Here is an 18177-nt window from a genome sequence, read left to right as displayed (position 1 = left end):
CCAACAAACTATGCCCTATCTCCAAACGCGTCATAAACACCACCTCCAAACACGCGAACCCATTGTACACTTCTGAGTTAAAAATAATGAAAAATAAACTCAGACAAAAAGAGAGAATATGCCATAAGAACCCAACCTCACAGCACTCCTCCAGTTATAAAACTGCTCTCCACTACTACAGACTCACAACTCTGAAGCACAAACGGGACTTCTACGCTGCCAAAATCCATGATTACAGATTCAACCCCAAAGTGCTATTCTCATATGTCTTAGGTCTCTAAATCTATCCCACCCATTATACCTGACTCCGAAGCAGCTGCCAAATGCGAAGAACTTGCTCTCTTCTTCCATAGCAAAATAGCGAACCTCTTCTCCAGATTCCCCTTCTCCCCGAGCTCTCCCCCTTTAGGTACTGTACCCTCTACTCCCTGATGGTCTCCCTCGACTTTACCTCCTCCAAAGAAGTCGAATCCATCCTCAAAAAAACTCAAACCCGCCTCCCATCCTGACGACACCATCCCCCCTAAAGTGCTCCTGGCCGTCCCCAACTCAATAGCCAGAGCCATAGCAGACCTCATCAACTGCTCTCTCTCCACAGGTACCGTCCCTGACACACTTAAACAGGCAGTGGTCAAACCTCTCCTTAAGAAGCCCTCTTTAGACCCTGCCAACTTCTGCCCTATTTCTAACCTCCGGAAACCCTCAGGAGACACTGGCTTGCAGGATGTCAGGTTCAGGCCTATGGGGCTTGGAATAGACCCGTCCTTTTCCTGGGTAGAATTCTTCAAAGGATTGCAGACATTTCTACAGTGTCAGTCTTCTGAAGTGGCAATACGTACTAAGGTAGCTTCATGCGCTCTGAGTGCTCCTCTGCCTATCTCCACAGTCAAGCACCATGGTGCAGTGAGATCTAACAGCTCAAATGCAGGTGGATCAGGATGATACCGATGATGATGGTGGGGGACATTTCCCCAGGTTTGGTGCCATATAGAACTCTTCTCTGTTTTTTCAGAGAGATGAGTTGCTGGGTTTGATTTCTTAGACCATGAAGATCCTCAAAGTGGCTGGGCCTGACTCCTTGGGGATAGCAGAAGAAGGATGCTATTTTGGTCGCCCTGCACAAGGCTTCTTGTTCTTTCCCCTCTTGGATGCAATCCAGGAGTTGATTGATCTGGAATGGAGTGCGCCAGAGGTGTCTTTTAAAGGGGAACATGTCTTGGCAGGTTTATACCCCTTGGATTCACAGGCCAAAGAGCAATTGTGTTTCTCTAAGGTGGATGCTTTATTGTGTTCTGTCACGAAATGTACCACCATCCCAGTAGAGTTAGGTGCAGCACTGAAGGATGCTCAGGAAAGGAGGACTGAGGCTATCCTGAAGCAAACCTTTGAGGCAGTGACAATGAACTTTCAAATTGCTTCTTGTTGTGCCTTAGTAGCCTGGGCTACCTTGCATCTTTGTCAAGAATCTGGTGGCGCTAGGTCCAATCTTGGACCTATGATAGAACCAGGGGCCTCCTTCTTGGATGATGCGGCCTGTGACTTGGTACCCACAGCCGCCAGAGGAGCTGCTTCAATTATTGCGGCCAGACGGCAGTTGTGGCTGCGCAACTGGTCCATAGATACTATTTCAAAGACCAACCTTACTAAGCTGCCTTTCAAAGCTTCGCTTTTGTCTGGCAGTGAATTGGTCCCAGGTCCCTCGTTTGTCAGAGGACAAGAAACCCGTTGCCTCGTCTTTTCGGGTGACTGGCATCTCTCGAGACTACCGACATTTTCAGCCTTATAGGGGAGGTTCTTCCCAGAGATTCCAAGCCTTCTGCAGATCTCAGACCTTTCGCCCCTGAGATCCTCAAAAGGATGCAGGCTCCAGAGTTGGAGCTTCTCAGTCCATTAACTGCTATCAATCAAGCAGACTTAGGGAATAGCCACTTCTGTTTCTGGCATCAATAGCATGGGATCTACTTAGTGTTTGGGTACTTGCCCAGGTACTTGTAGCCTGGATTGGCCACTTTTGGAAACAGGATGCTGGGCTTGATAGACCCTTGGTCTGTCTCAGTATGGCAATTTGATATGTTCTTATGTTCCCAGTGAAGGTTTGTGGGCTCACCTGGTGGTGCAGGAGATAGGTGGTTGCCTGTGCATCCTGGTTTTATCACAGGTGGGTCCAGATTACTTCGGATCAATGGGTTCTCGAAGTAATTCAGAACTGTTATGCTCCAGAATTTCTTCGCATTCCTCCGGATGCCTTCATGGTCTCTCCATGCAACTCCCCTTAGAAGAGAGTAGAAGAGGAAGCAACATTACAACAGCTGTTGAATCTGAAAGTGGTGATTCACGTTCCTGAATCACAGCAAAATTCAGGCCGATATTCCATTTATTTTGTCATGCCCAAGATGGAAGGGTCGTTTCGGCCTTACAGGAGAGGTTCTTCCCAGAGATTCCATCCCTTCTGCAGGTCTCAGACCTTTCGCCTGACCAGTTGCGCAGCCACAACTGCCGTCTGGCCGCAATAACTGAAGCAGGATCCCACCTGTGCTGGATCTCAAGGGTTTCAACCAGTTGCTCAGCCACAACTGCCATCTGGCCGCAATAACTGAAGCAGGATCCCACCTGTGCTGGATCTCAAGGGTGTCAACCTTCATCTATGCATCAGGCATTTCAGGATGGAAATGGTGCACTCTGTCATAATGGCTGTCCAAACAGGAGAGTACCTCACGTCTCTGGATCTGATGGAGGCGATTCTGCATATTTCCATCTAGCAGGAACATCAGCGGTTCCTCTGATTTGCTATCCTGGATCGTCATTACCAATTTCAGGCTTTGCCTTTCAGACTAGCCACAGCACTCAGGACCTTTTCCAAGGTCATAGTAGTGGTAGCAGTAGCATGTCACGAAGAGGGCATTCTAATTCACCCCTATCTGGACAACTGGTGATTCGAGCCAAGACATTAGAAGAGAGTCTTTGTTCTTCCTGCAGGGTGGTTTCCTTGCTACAGAAACTAGGCTGAATGGTGAATCTGGCCAAGAACAGTTTGCAGCCGTCTCAAACCCTGGAAAATATTGAGGTTCGATTCGATACAAGGCAGGGTAGAGTGTTTCTGCCGGAGTCTCGGAGCCACACGATGTTGCAAGTTCGGTCTCTGAGGAACTCTGTTCGTCTGACTGTGTGGTCTTATCTACATGTCCTGCTGCTGCATTAAAAGTGGTTCCCTGGCCAAGGGCACATATGCGCCCTCTTCAGTGAGCCTTGCTCTCCCGATGGAGACCATGTTCGCAGAACTATGAGGTGAGGCTGCTCTTTCCGTTAAGGGTGAGATCCAAGTTGGACTGGGGGTCACACACGGACCATCTCAGGAAGGGAATTTCCCTGATACCGCCAGATTGGTTGGTACTCGTGATAGATGCTAGCCTGCGGGGCTGGGGGTTGTGGAGCAGGAGTTGGTGGTGCAAGGGCGCAGAAATGTAGCTGAGCAGCAGTGGAACATCAGCAGGCTGGAGGCACGAGCAGTTCAGTTGATGTCCCTGTGGTTTGCTGAGCAGCTAGAGGCTCGGGTGGTCCGGATAATGTCAGACATTGTGACAACGGTGGCTTACATCAATCATCAGGGTAGAACCAAGAGTCAACAGATGTTGGAAGAGATAAATGCGCTCATGGTGTGGGCAGACCAGCATCTCCTAAGTATATCCGCCTCTCTCATTACCGGAAAGGAAAATATCAGAACCGGTTTCCTCAGCAGGAGAAACTTGATCCCAGGAAAATGGGAGCTGGCGGACGAGGCCTTTCTGCTCCTTGTGAATCATTGGGGCCTATTGGATCTAGACCTGTTGGTGACCTTCAGCAACGCAGAGGTTTCACACATTCAGTCGCAGGCAGGACCCAGAAATGATGGGCATCGATGCTCTTGTTCAGGAGTGACCATGCAGTGCCCTTCTGTATGTGTTTCCGCCCTGGCATCTGATAGGCAGACTGGTCCGGAAGATTACAAGTCAAGCCAACATTATCCTTTTAGTGGCTCTGGATTGGGCTTGAAGGCCATGGAATGCCAATCTCCAGAGACTTCTGGTGGACAGTCCCCCTCAGGCTACCGTCTTGGACAGATCACGTTAGGGGCCCATTCTGCATGAGAATCTGGGTCAATTCTGTCTTACGGTTTGACCATTGAAAGAGCTTGTTTGTTGAAGCAGTTTTTCGCCTGCAGTAATTTCCACTCTTCTTCGGGCTCTGAGATTTTCTGTTTCTATAGCCTATTTTAGAGTTTGGAGGGTCTTTGAGACCTGGTGTTCTGAGCGAGGAACTTGACCGCTCAAGGTGAATATTCCATTGATTTTGGAATTTTACAAGATGGTTTTCTTAAGAGTTTGGCCCTTAACACCTTGAAGGTTCAAGTTGCAGCCCTGGCTTGTTATAGAGGAAGAGTCAATGGAGGGCCTTTGGTTCCCATCTGGATGTGTCCTGTTTTCTGCAGGCAGTTAAGCATCTTTGCCCCCCTGTTGTGGCACCTAGTGCCTCTGTGGGACCTTAAATTGGTCCTCAAGTTTTTGGCAGGTCCAACCTTTAAACCACTGCGTACTTTTTCCTTGCGGCTGCTTACCTTGAAGACAATTTTTCTGGTAACAATCTGTTCGACATGTCGAATCTCTGATCTTCAAGCTCTTTCCTGTCGTGAGTCTTTTCTTCGTATGACTCTGGGTGCAGTTTAACTTCGGACTGTGCCTTTCTTTTTGTCCAAAGTGGTTTCAGACTTTCATTTGAATCAGTCCATTTCTCTGACTGCTTTGAACAGGGAAAGAAATGAAACTGAGTTCCTCCTTTTGTGTTCCTTGGATGTCAAGTGTCATTTGCTTCGATACTTGGACATGACTAAGACTGTTTGGAAATCTGATCGCCTGTTTCTGCTCCATGGTGGAACTAAGCAGGGAGCACCAGTATTGCAAGAAACAACTGCCCGCAGGGTTAAGGAAATCATTACAGCAGCCTATGTGGTTGCTGAGGTTGCCTTACCGAAACAGATTAGAGCGCATTCCATGAGAACTCAGGCGGTATCATGAGCAGAACTTCGTTTGTTGTCGCCTGCTGAAATTTGCCAAGCAGCGACATGGTCATCTTTGCACACCTTCTCCAAGCATTACCGCTTGGATGTTAGGGCTAGGGAGGAGGATGAATTTGTGTGGGCGGTATTGACTGGACCACTGGTAGCCTCCCGCCCTTTTCAAGATTAGCTTTGGTACATCCCACTCATTGGGGTTGACCCACCTGAACACTAAGGAAGGAGAAACTACTGCTTACCTGATAATTTTCTTTAGTAAGGGCAGGTCAATTGCAGACCCGCCCTTGTGAATTGTGGTTTGCCTTTCTTCAGGTGAACTATGCAGAGTATGTTTCCTGCTTGTAGTTGAAAAGTGGTAAGTGGCTTCTCTAGCCATAAGTTTGCTAGATATATTCCTTCTTTTGACTGAGCTCAGTGTTCCTGTTGTTTGAGAAACATGAATGATTGGCTATTGATGATAATGTTCAAGTATAATCAGTTTTGTCCACAGTTTGGTTTTTCCAGAGAATACTGGCGCGCTGATGTCAGGACGGGATAATATATAGCCATGATGTCTGCTTTTGCTCCGTCTCCATCTGCTGGCAGAGGTGCATATCCCACTCATTTGGATTGACCTGCCCTTACTAAAGGAAATTATCAGGTAAGTAGTAGTTTCTCCTTCTACTAGCATGTAGTTTCTGTGTAGAGATCTACTGCAGTTTGTCTTGTTCTGTTTTCCTAATAGAAGGTGTACTGGTATTTTAGGGCCTGGTGTAATATTTGCAGTGTTTTCTTTTCATGGCTATGGTTCTTACTGTTTGAGTGTTGACAGTTAGTCCTATTTTGGTATGGGTGGTTTACTATATTGTAATTCCATTTACTCATGGCTTTCTGAGGGCCAAGCCTGCACCCATATGTGCTTTACAATAGGCCTAATACCATATGGGTTATACGATGTTAGGTTCCTTATTAAGAGCTACCACACAGGAAAGAGATCTAGAAGCCATAGTGGATAATACATTGAAATCATTGACTCATTGTACTGTGGTGGTCAAAAAAGCAAAGAGAATGTTAGGAATTATTAGGAAGGGAATGGGGAACAAAATGGTAGATGTCATAATGCCTCTATCGCTCCATGGTAAGACTGCACCTTGAACACTGTGTGCAATTCTGGTCGCTGCATCTCAAAAAAGATATAGCTGCACTGGAGAAAGTAGAGAGAAGAGCAACCAAAATGATAAAGGACATGGAATGGCTGCTCTATGAGGAAAGGCTAAAGAGGTTAGGGCTGTTCAGCTGGGAGAAGAGACAGCTGAGGGGAGATATGATAGAGGTCTACAGAATCATGAAAGGACTTGAACGGGTAAATGTGAATCGGTTATTTACTCTTTATTAGAAGGACTAGGGGGCACTCCATGAAGTTAGCAAGTAGCACATTTAAAATAAATCGGAGAAAATCTTTTTCACTCAAGTACAGTTAAGCTCTGGAATTCATTGCCAGAAAATATGCTTAAGGCAGTTAGTATAGCTGGGTTTAAAAAAGATTTGGGTAAGTTCCTGGAGAAGTCCATAAACTGTTCTTAATTAATAAGTAAAACTACTTCTTGTTACCCAAATTAGTAGCTTGGAATCATTTTAATGTTTGAGTACTAGCCAGGTATATGGGACTTGGATTGGCCACTGTTGGAAACAGGATACTGGGCTTGATGGACCCTTGGTCTGACCCAGTATGGCAATTCTTATGTTCTTATTTTTTGTAGGGTTTTCTGGTCGGCCACAACAGTGCATGTAAATATAATATACAATTTGTAAGTGGTATTTTTATCTCAAATGTAAAATTCCCCTTTTTCGGTTGGGAAAGTGATTAATAAGATATTTTAAAATAAATGCATAATTTTTAATTGTGTGTGTGTGTGAGTGTGTGGAGGGCCGAAGGGGTGGTGAATGGTACAAGGTTGTAAGGTTTGCCTAGGGCATCTAATACTCTTGCACCAGCCTTGAGCGAGTGTGCCACACACAGTCTCCCGTCATTCACCTATCTCCCAAATCCCTAGGGGGCAGATGCTTGGGAAGAGTAGAAGGCAGGGAGTGTAATAGGAGTACCAGCTTCCTAGAAATATTCGGGCGGATTTTAAAAGTCCTGCTCGCGTAAATCCGCCCGGATTTACGCGAGCAGGGCCTTGCGCGCCGGCGCGCCTATTTTCCATAGGCCGCCAGCGCGCGCAGAGCCCCGGGACGCGCGTAGGTCCCGGGGTTTTTGGAAGGGGGCGTGTCGGGGGCGGGACCCAATGATGCGGCATTTCGGGGGCAGGACCGGGGGCGTGGTTTTGGCCTGGGGCGTTTCGGGGGCGTGGCCGCGCCCTCCGGAACCGCCCCCGGGTCGAGTCGTGGATTTACGTCTCCCTCCGGGAGGCGTAAATCCATGGATAAAGGTAGGGGAGGGGTTTAGATAGGGCCGGGGGGGTGGGTTAGGTAGGGGAAGGGAGGTGAGGGGAGGGGAGGGCGAAAGAAAGTTCCCTCCGAGGCCGCTCCGATTTCGGAGCGGCCTCGGAGGGAACGGAGACAGGCTGCGCGGCTCGGCGCGCGCCGGCTGCCCAAAATCGGCAGCCTTGCGCGCGCCGATCCAGGATTTTAGAAGATACGCGTGGCTACGCGCGTATCTTATAAAATCCAGCGTACTTTTGTTTGTGCCTGGTGCGCAAACAAAAGTACGCGAACGCGCTTTTTAAAAAAATCTACCCCATTATCACTAACACTCTTATCTGCCACTCCTCTGGGAACTCTGACCCGTCTTACACCTTTCCCAGCATTTCATATTACTGAAAGTCCAGACTCCAAAGGGGATCCATCCCTTGGTCCCCTTCACTAATTTGACGTGGAGTGTGCCTTCTCATGTTTCACCATAGGCAATAGATTATCTTGAGCCGCCCATGGTGGGAGGGGCAATGAGGGGTATGTGAGAGATTGCTGGGGACAGGGGATGGGAGCCAGTGAGTCATCCTGTCCCCAGCAGTGTCTGAGGTCTAAAACCCTGGTCCTCGGCATTCTCTCTCTCTCAGTGCCTCTCCTTCTCACCAGAGTGCCTCTCTCTCTCACACTCCCTCTCTCTCTGTTCCATTATGGGAGGAAGGGCATTGGAAGAGACAACCATCTTAGTATTTCTTTGGAACAGTGAGTGTGTTGATTAGTGTTTATCCTGTAAAAGTGGTACAAGATTACTGTTTTATGTAAAACGCAATTGCGGATTTTGTTCTATGTACACCGACGTGATATCTCTGATGAGCGGCGGTATATAAAAACCAATAAATAAATAAATAAAATAAATAAGATTATGTAGGCTACATGAACTGTAAGGCATAGTGGAGCCAGGAGCACAATGGCCCCATCAGAACTGGGATAATAGTTTTGCAGTAACTAAAGATTTTTGGGACTATTGGAGACGTTGATGGAACAAGCCATTTTCAGAAAAAAAAAATTAACAGTTAAGGGGTGATTGGTGTGAGGTAATCAAATTTGTAGATGATACAAAATTATTCAGAGTAGTTAAATCACAAGCAGATTATGCTAAATTGCAGGTGGACCTTGTGAGACTGGAAGATTGGGCATCCAAATGGCAGATGGATAAGTGCAAAATGTTGCACATAGGTAAAAATAACCCATGCTATAGTTACAAAATGTTAGGTTCCATATTAGGAGTTACCTCCCAGGAAAAAGATCTAGGCATCATAGTGGATAATACATTGAAATCGTCAGCTCAGTGTGCTGTGGCAGTCAAAAAAGCAAACAGAATGTTGGGAATTATTAGGAAAGGAATGCTGAATAAAACAGAAAATGCCATAATGCCTCTGTATCGTTCCATGGTGAGACCACACCTTGAGCACTGTGTACAATTCTGGTCACTGCATCTCAAAAAATATATAGTTGCACTGGAGAAGGTACAGAGAAGGGCGATGGAACAGCTCCCCTATGAGGGAAGGCTAAAGACGTTAGGGCCGTTCAGCTTGGAGAAGAGATGGCTAAGGGGGAATTATATAGAAGACTTTAAAATCATGAGAGAGAGATGTGAATTGATTATTTACTGTTTCGGATAATAGAAGTACTATGGGGCACTCCATGAAGTTAGCAAGCAGCACATTTAAAACTAATAGAAGAAAATTCTTTTTCACTCAATGCACAGTTAAGCTCTGGAATTTGTTGCCAGAGGATGTGGATAGTGCAGTTAGTGTAGCTGGGTTTAAAAAGGGTTTGGATAAGTTCTTGGAGGAGAAGTCCATTACCTGCTATTAATTAAGTTGACTTAGGGAATAGCCACTGGTATTACTGGCATCAGAAGCATGGGATCTTCTTAGTGTTTGGGTACTTGCCAGGTACTTGTAGTCTGGTTTGGCCACTGTTAGAAACAGGATGCTGGGCTTCATAGACCTTTAGTCTGACCCAGTATGGCAAATTTTTTATGTTCTTAGAATTGCTAATCCTTTCTGTTTACTTTGATATAGCTGCAGTCAGAATGCTGTATGTGAGGCAGACTAGAGAAATCACACTTGTGCATTGGTGGTGAAAAATGAGTTTGTCAAATAAACAACTTGGTCAAAGGTATGCTGTTGCTGCAAAATACAATTCACAGTTTCAGCCACACTGGACAAAGCCATGGTCCTTCATTGTCCCAGTAGCAGGCAAGTCTTCTTATTTTAAATGTATTTTGTGCCCCCAGGAGTTGACCTGTGCTCATCAAGGAGAAAAAGATATCACTCATTATCTGGAAAATGAAATACACCAAAAAAAATAGCAGAACACTGCTTTCACAGGCAATCAGTTCCTTTTGTAGTGATTGCAAATCCTCTCACTGAGAAAATAAGTGGATTGTATGAATAGGAATTATTTTTAACTTGTATGAGTTTCCATTTTCTGACCATTTTTTAAATGTAGCCTGATATTTCCCTTTATGTGCAAACTATAAATTCTGTTTTGGTCCTTGCAGGTGGTACATACCGAAGTGAAAGTCACAGCTCTGCTTGTACTTGCCAAGTGTCCAGTTTTGGACCGGACAGCCAGGTTTTCAGGCATTCTGTCTCGTGTCCAGTCAGAGCGGACCGGATGCTAAAAGTCCTATTTTGCAGGTAGCTCCTCTTCACTTCCACTATATTTCTGGCGCTCTGGCCAGAAAAAAAAACCCTAGAAACGTCGGTTTCCACACGAAGAAACATTTACAGTCTATCAACAAAACAAAATGCCTAGTATATTCAAAGACAATCTACCTGTCAAAGAATCTAGAAAGGTAAGGAGAGAGAAGGAGACCAGGGAATTCAGTAGAGTCAGTCTGCTCATCAACATAGACTGCACAGAGCCAGAAACAGCCTCTTAGTTAAAGGTAGAGAGAGGCAGGGTCCGAGCCTATTGGAGAAAAGCTGTGCCGTATTCTTGCCTCCTCCCTCCTTTCCTATGCTGTGATTGAATAGCTTAGGGAGAGGAGGTTGGGCACAGCATAGCCCTCAGTTCCCACTATTTTTTTTCAGTCAATGTCAGGGCAAGGCACCAAAGGTGACCTTCTCTGGTCAAAAAAAAAGAATCCTAGAAAACTTGTGTTCCACATCCTGTGGACTTCACACGTGGAAAAACATGTACAGTTTACCAATAAAACAAAGTGCATTGGTTTATTTTAGGCAATCAGTTTGTAACGCTGCCTTTCGAGAAGCTAGAAAAGATAAGGAGAGAGGGAAAACAGGGAATCAGTAGAATTAGTCTGCTCAACAACACACTCTGTGCAGAGGAAGAACAGAATCACTGGACCTTTCAGCCAGTGTCCTTTAAACTCCTCATCGCAGAACCAATTAACTGAGGAAGAGAAGGGGGGGGGGGGGGGGTTGCAGTAGTGGATGGGAAACTAACAAAAACCCAAAGTCCTAGATATATAACTGTATGTTATATAAGGGGGGAAGTGGTGGCAGGCAGAGGACACAGTTTACCGTCCATTCATCGATGAATTTTGGGATGGTGTTCTGCATGGCAAACGCTTGCTGTGCCTGCAGTCAGGAGCGCACCAGGGACCTGAAGAAAGTTTCACATACAACCAGATTTTCTCCAACTCCCTTCGCCTCTCTGGTCCATCTGATGGTAATCTGGGCTTCCGCCAAAAGGTAGTTAATGAGGCGGGCCCGATTGCATGCTACCGGGGCCCTGGGTATGGTGTGCCCATAGAATAAGAGGTGGGAGAATGACAACCAAAAACATAAAAACACATTTTTCAAAAAAGTGAGGAAGGGAGTTAGGCAAGGACAAAACCAATAGATAAGTGCTACGGACTGCCTTCACTTGGCAAAAGGGGCAGGCTGCGGAGCTGGTGAGGGCTTGTAGAATACCCTCTGTAAATATGGCCCCATGTGCTACCCTCCACGCTAGGTCTCTGCTTCTCCTGGAGGTGAGATAGGCATAATATGCTCTCTAACATGGTCCTCTGGGTGGGAAGCAAGTGCCAGGAAGTGAATTGTGTATACCATTAGGAGGTACATCGCCCTCCAGTTCATAGCCTCAAAGTTGCCTGTGAAAGGGAATGCAGCCAGCTGAGGCTTTTGGCTGCAGGGGGGCAAGTGGAGTGGGGGGAAGTCTCTTATAATGGGGCCTATACTCAGGTCTGGAGGAGGGAGGATGGAAAACTGGCAGGAACCTCTGGCCTGTAGATCCTCCCTGTCAGAGTGACAAACAACTGGGTGCCCTAGCCTGGATGGATTTGAGGACTGTGGCGGCAGGTGCAGGGTTTCTTATGCCCATCCACATTGCCAACATGCATGGCGGTACCCGTGTAGATGGGTCCTCTAACAGGAGGTGACCCACTTTTGTGGTTCCAGCCGAGGCATGTCGACAGCATACTGTGGAGGACTCCAAAATTCCCACACTATGAGCAGGGTTATGGAGAAGAGGTTCTTCCAGGTAGTCCTCCTCGAGGACTGTCGCCCTCCTCGTCTCGGAAACCAAGCTCCAAGACTTAAAATTGTCTCGATAGAAAGACAGCAGCGACAAGAGGCCACATTCCTACCCTCTTGCCTGAATTACAAATAGCTGCCAGTCGTACTGTAACCCGCTCACCTGGCAAAAGAAAAAAGCTGCCAGGGGGCGCTATGAGGGTGGCAGGTCTGCAAAGAGAAATCTCTGCAGAACCTGTAAGTAGAAGGTGTGTACTTGGCTCTTAAGACACACGAGGCCCTGTCTGCCCTCTTCCAAAGGAAAAGCAGGGTGCCCACAGGGACCCAGTGCTTCTTGCCGGCCCAGAAGAAATCCAGCAACTTTCTCTGGGTCCAGGCAAGAACCTGGAGAGCCAACTACCCCTCCTCCACTAAGCCACATTTCCTTGGGTGAATTGGAACTGCCCCGTGCCCAGATGGATTTTCTCCTGGAAGCAGCGGTGTTTGCTGGGTCGTCTCCCCCTTTGGAAGCCACAAGAGTCGGGGCAGATTGTTTGTCAGTATGTTTGCTGGGAGAACGCCAAACCTCGGAGGAGGAGAATTTGACTCAAGGTTTGCCTGCCCTGAGTTGAGAAGAACTTGCTGGGAATCATGAATCATCAGGATCTCTCAATGAGGTAGGGCTGGTTAACACATGCTATAAGGTTAATCTTGTAAACCCCCAGATTAAGATTCTCGATGCTGTGTGGGTGGCCCCAGTCTCGTTGGAAACATCTATTTCCTCTTTGGTTTCTGCTATGGCATATTCACATTTCAGAATCTCAAGCTGCCTCTCAGCAAGAGACGTTAACAGATTTAGATCAACGGGTCACCCAGATACACAGTGTTCAATCTGGTTTGATCTAGAGTGACTTGATGCATACAAAAAAAGCTTAAAAATATGGAAAATGCCATTCGCTACTCAAATCTGAGAGTCTTGAATTTTCCTAGTATTAAAATGATATCACTGCTGGAGCAATTTAAAAAATATATGCTTGAGATATTAGAAATACCTTCTCAAACAGTTCCACCAATTGCAAAAATGTATTTGTTGCCTGCTGAAAGGAGAGATTGTATTGCTGCAGGAAATCCTCAAGGTTCACTTATGGGAGCTGAATTATCTGCTTTTCTTGAGGACTCGGGAGAAGCTCAAGTTGAATGCAGAGGTATACTACTTGTTAACTTTTTGTTTCCTCAAGATCGTGACTTAGTATTGAGGCTCTTTCTTCATAACACAAATGTACTTTTCTACGTACAGAAATTATGGAGATACCCAGATATAACTAGATGTATGCAAGTTCAAAGGAAAATATTTCTATGTATGCGCCAGGAAGCCCTGGTTCTAGGGAAACAATTTACTTTGTGTTATCCTTGCAAATGTATTCTTAAGGTTCATAACATTTGTTATATCTACTTTAAACCATCTCAGCTGAGATTCTTTTTGGATTCTCTTAAATCACCTGAGGACAATGCTAATTCAGGAAGTCGCATGTAACATTTAGATGCTTTATCTTTCCTTAATTTTTCTTCTTTACCTTTTCTCTGTTTCTTATCATTCTTGTTGAGCCTTGGGTTCTCCCCCAATTTCTTTATATTATGGACTACACAACTATTTTTTTTTCTCAATTTTTAATATCTGCTTTGTTATATTGGAAAGATTGTGTAGCCCTTATTACTTAACATATCTTGTTATGTGTTTATATTTGTTTAAAATTGCAATAAATTAAAAAATGTTACTAATACTGATTCTCCATTGATGTGGGTACTCATAGGCCTTTAGTCACATAAAAACCCTTTTGACGTGTCACACAAGAAGTCATTACTCCTCTTCTACGTTTTTTATTTTTGATCATAGGCAGCCTTTAACAAGTATAACAGTGTAACATGACAACCTTGTACTTGTTTTCCTAGACAGTCAGATGCTATAAGCTAGATAAAAATGCAGAAAGAACTGGACAACAGGATCATACAAACTTATCTAGAAAAAGTAAAAGATGAGCCAAGATGGCGGCTTAAGGGAGAGGTCGCAACAGAGAGGCTCTGCAAGTTAGTATACTTTCCACGATATTCATGCCACATACCAAGAGGAAGGGTAGGATCCGGCAGGACTCCTCGGTGCCTGCAGAGATGACACCCTCCCAACCAACGATTGTGGGCTTCTTTGCTCCGGCAGCTGCTTCAACTCCAGGTGGGTCCATGGGGGTGCCGAGCAGGGAGCATGCAGACTCACCCCAGGACATGCAAGCTTCGTTGAGTCCTGGAGCGCCTGAGACGCCCTCTCCTCCGACCCGTGGCAATATCCAGGACCCGGGCTGGTCCGTCCATCAGCTGCCGCTGGAGAAGGGTGCAGCTACTGAGGCGGGGAGAGGATTGTTTGCCGCGAGTGTAATTGAGGCCAGCACTACAGCATTGGAAGAACAGCAGAGCCCGTTGAGCAGAAGCGAGAGACGTGCTGCCGGTTTCAACCCAACGGGGAATGGGGACTCGACCAACGAAATTGAGAAAATTTCAGAGGTTTGTTGAGGAATCAAGGTAGGCACAAGCCACATTCCAAAATTGGTTAAACCACTAGTAATAACATTAGAAACGGTTCGGAGCGCACTGGTAACGCTAGAAAAAGCGATTTCATCGTTAACACAGACTTTAATGAAAAATCAGGAAAGCATTGAAAAGATTGAGCCAATGGTAGCAAGGCACGAAGTTAAATTTCAAGAACTGGAAACTAAATTTGAAGGAATACAAGAGGTACAATTAAACTTGGTGAAATCAGATTTGGAGAACTCTAAGAAACTTGAAAACCTTGAAAATATGCAAAGGAAGTTGAACCTAAGGGTTTTGAATTTCCCACAAGTGAGAATGATTCCATTGAGAGATCAATTTAAGAAATATTTGGTAGAAATTCTTCAAGTTTCTCCCGAGCTGTTTCCAACTTTGGCAAACATTTACTTTATAAAAAAAACGAATCTGGATAATCCACCTGTGAACCCTGACAGTAATTTAACAGCATTCCTTGAATCCTCTGCAGAGGAGCAAGTTGAGTCGCGTGGAACGGTTTCTGTCTCTTTTGTTTTCTTGATGGACAGAGATATGATTTTTAAATCATTCTTGTGAAATAGGGACAAATTATTCTACGGGCAAAAGGTTTGGATTTTTCCGGACATTACAAAAACAACACAAATCCGGAGAAAAAAGATGCTTGAAATGTGCCAGGAGGCAAGACTGATAGGTGCTAAAGTAACTATTAGATATCCATGCAATTTCGTGTTAAGTTTGAATAATAATCGTTATATTTTCTATGAACCAGATCATTTACGATCATTTATAGATAGCCATAAGAATGTGAGGAATGTAACCCAAGTCTCGTGCATGATGTGAAGAAGCGGCATCCTCCCAATATTTGGTTTATAAATATACTTTGAAGTAAATGTTCCTGTATATCTTGGATCTCGTATATTACCGCTTAATAGTTTAAATATGATAAATGGGGGGAAGATGATGAAAGGAAAATGTGATTGTAAAATATTTAACTTCCTTATTTTGAATTCTGTTTTCAATTTCTTCCATTGATGTGAAAAATTGGATTTATTCTGTAAATCATTAAAACTGCATAAATAAAGAATTAAAAAAAAGAAAAAGTAAAAGATCAGTTGACATTCCATCTAAAGTTATAAAAAACATTCTTAGAATAGACCCAAGGCCACTAATGCTGCAAAATTCCAAGAAACATTAACATTATGGTGTGTGTTAACCAGTCCTGCTTGCTGTATGTGTTGCTACTTCCTGCGTTCCTGGTTCCTTGCTTTCCAGCCTCGCCTCTTCCACCCTTGCCTCATCCAGTCTTCTCTTGTCTCCTTTACTCGCTTCATCCAGTGTCTCCGTCCGCCCTTGGCTTGCCTCTCTGGATCTTGACCCCTTGCCTGGACCTGACCACATTTGACTGTTGCCTAGATCTTGACCCCTTGCCTGAACCTGACCACATTTGCCTAGATCTTGACCCCTTGCCTGGACCTGACCACATTTGCCTAGATCTTGACCCCTTGCCTGGACCTGACCACATTTGCCTAGATCTTGATCCCTTGCCTGGACCTGACCACATTTGCCTAGATCTTGACCCCTTGCCTGGACCTGACCACATTTGCCTAGATCTTGACCCCTTGCCTGGACCTGACCACATTTGCCTAGATCTTGACCCCTTGCCTGGACCTGACCACATTTGCCTAGATCTTGACCCCTTGCCTGAACCTGACCACATTTGCCTAGATCTTGACCCCTTGCCTGGACCTGACCACATTTGCCTAGATCTTGACCCCTTGCCTGGACCTGACCACATTTGCCTAGATCTTGACCCCTTGCCTGGACCTGACCACATTTACCTGCTAGCTGGATCTGATCCCTTACCTGGCCCTGACTATTCTTGCTAACAGCCTGCCCTGACTTTGGTCCGTCTCTGACTCTGTTAGTTTGTGCTGCCTGCCCTGACCCTGGGCTCGAGTTACCACCACCATCCTAGGGTCCCACCTAAGTCCTGCCAGCTTCTAGAACCTATGGGCTCAACCTGCGGGGGAGGCAGTTGATGAAGGTGAAGCTCCAGACTGTCCCACTGCAGAGTGTGTTTGCCAACTGCTGGCATAGTCCTTGGGGGTTTGCCTTCGAGGCTGTGTTAACTATGCCGCAGCACTAAGGGTTGACACACCCACTACCCTTCACAGCATGGGATAGGTGAATTTATTCAGAGAAGAATGCAGAATATGGTCTTGGGTGGTACAGGGAAAAATAAAATTAATTGCTATGTACCTTCCAGGAAATCTATACTCCCTATTGAATTCTATGAATTGTCAACTCCTACCTCATGAATGTTTGGGTTTTTTTAGCATTAGGGAATTTTTGCATCACCAGAGAACAGCAAGCTTCCCCGATTCTTTTCAAAGAGTCGAGCTCCGAATGGATTAGCATCCATCGCTTTCCTTCTGCAATTGAATATATACCTGTTATGCATTTCCTCCTGTACCGCTCATTCAAATAACTATCTTCAACTGAGGAAAGAATTTTATTGAACCTTTTTGTCTGCACTAAACATGATTAAGTTGGCAATGTTTCCGCTCATACCTCTGAAAATATTTCCAGTGCTCATTACACAGAACAATGGATTACTGCTTCACCCAAACCTTCACTCTTTAGCTCTAAGGATATGGATGTTGAGAACATTTTAATTTCATGTATGCCTTTTCTACAGGAAATAGGTAATCCTGACAGCAAGAAAACCTTCAACTAATTATGCAGGTCATTTATCGCTTGCATTAGGGTATTATCGCGGGCGTTACAGCCCTAATGCATGCGATAAATCCTGCATCGTGAAATGCATATGCAAATTTGAAAATTGTATTCAAGTGGGAGGAGTTTGGGTGGAGTAAATGAAAATGAGGACTAATTAATGTGTGAGATAACAAAACCACACTCATGGTATTTAACGCTGGAAATAACCATCCTTTTTTCTGGGCGTTATGCTTGCAATAGCTGTGTGTTACAGCCGAAACAGGATTTATCACAAATCCCATTTAAGGAGGGGGGAGAGAGAGAGAGTGTTGCGCTGGAGGTGGACCCTTGGCCTGGTGCAGGATTGGTAGGGCCCTCTGGTCGGACCCAGAGAGCGCCTGCCACCAGGAGGCGGAGCACATGAGGAGACAGAGGCTAGCTGGAGCTTCGCCAATAACAGTCCGGGGTTTCCACAGGTTGAGCCCTTGGGTACCTGGACCGCCTGGATTTAGATGGGCCTCAGATGGTCTCCCGGAGAGGTAGGGAGGGGTGTGCCACTGCCCACCACAAATAAGGGTGTGCGGCTGATGCAGAGAGGATGGACCAGGCCAGAACTGGAAGCTCCGGAGACCTCAGGGAGGTAGCAGTTCAGGAAGGTTCTCCGGGCGAGGCAAGCAGTGCCTGAGGGCCTAGTTGGGTGAAGGCCGCGGTTGGAATCCAAGCAGATCGGTCTGGTAGTCACAGTAGGCCAGAAGAGAGTGTCCGAGTGAAGCGCAAGGGTCAAAGCCAGAGTACACTGGGCAACAATGAAAGTGTTACTGACCTAAAAAGGTCCTACTCTGTAGTATCTTGATGTGCTGAACACGAATATGACCATGAAAAGTTTTTATTGGCTCTCGTTTTGAAGATATTTAATATAGTTCACTTTCTATGTTTAGTCATGTAAATTTATCCAGTAGGACT

The sequence above is a fragment of the Rhinatrema bivittatum genome, chromosome 1 (assembly GCF_901001135.1).
Source record: "Rhinatrema bivittatum chromosome 1, aRhiBiv1.1, whole genome shotgun sequence".
Lineage (NCBI taxonomy): Eukaryota > Metazoa > Chordata > Amphibia > Gymnophiona > Rhinatrematidae > Rhinatrema > Rhinatrema bivittatum.
The sequence above is the reverse complement of the archived record's forward strand: the minus strand, read 5'-3'. Positions refer to the sequence as shown.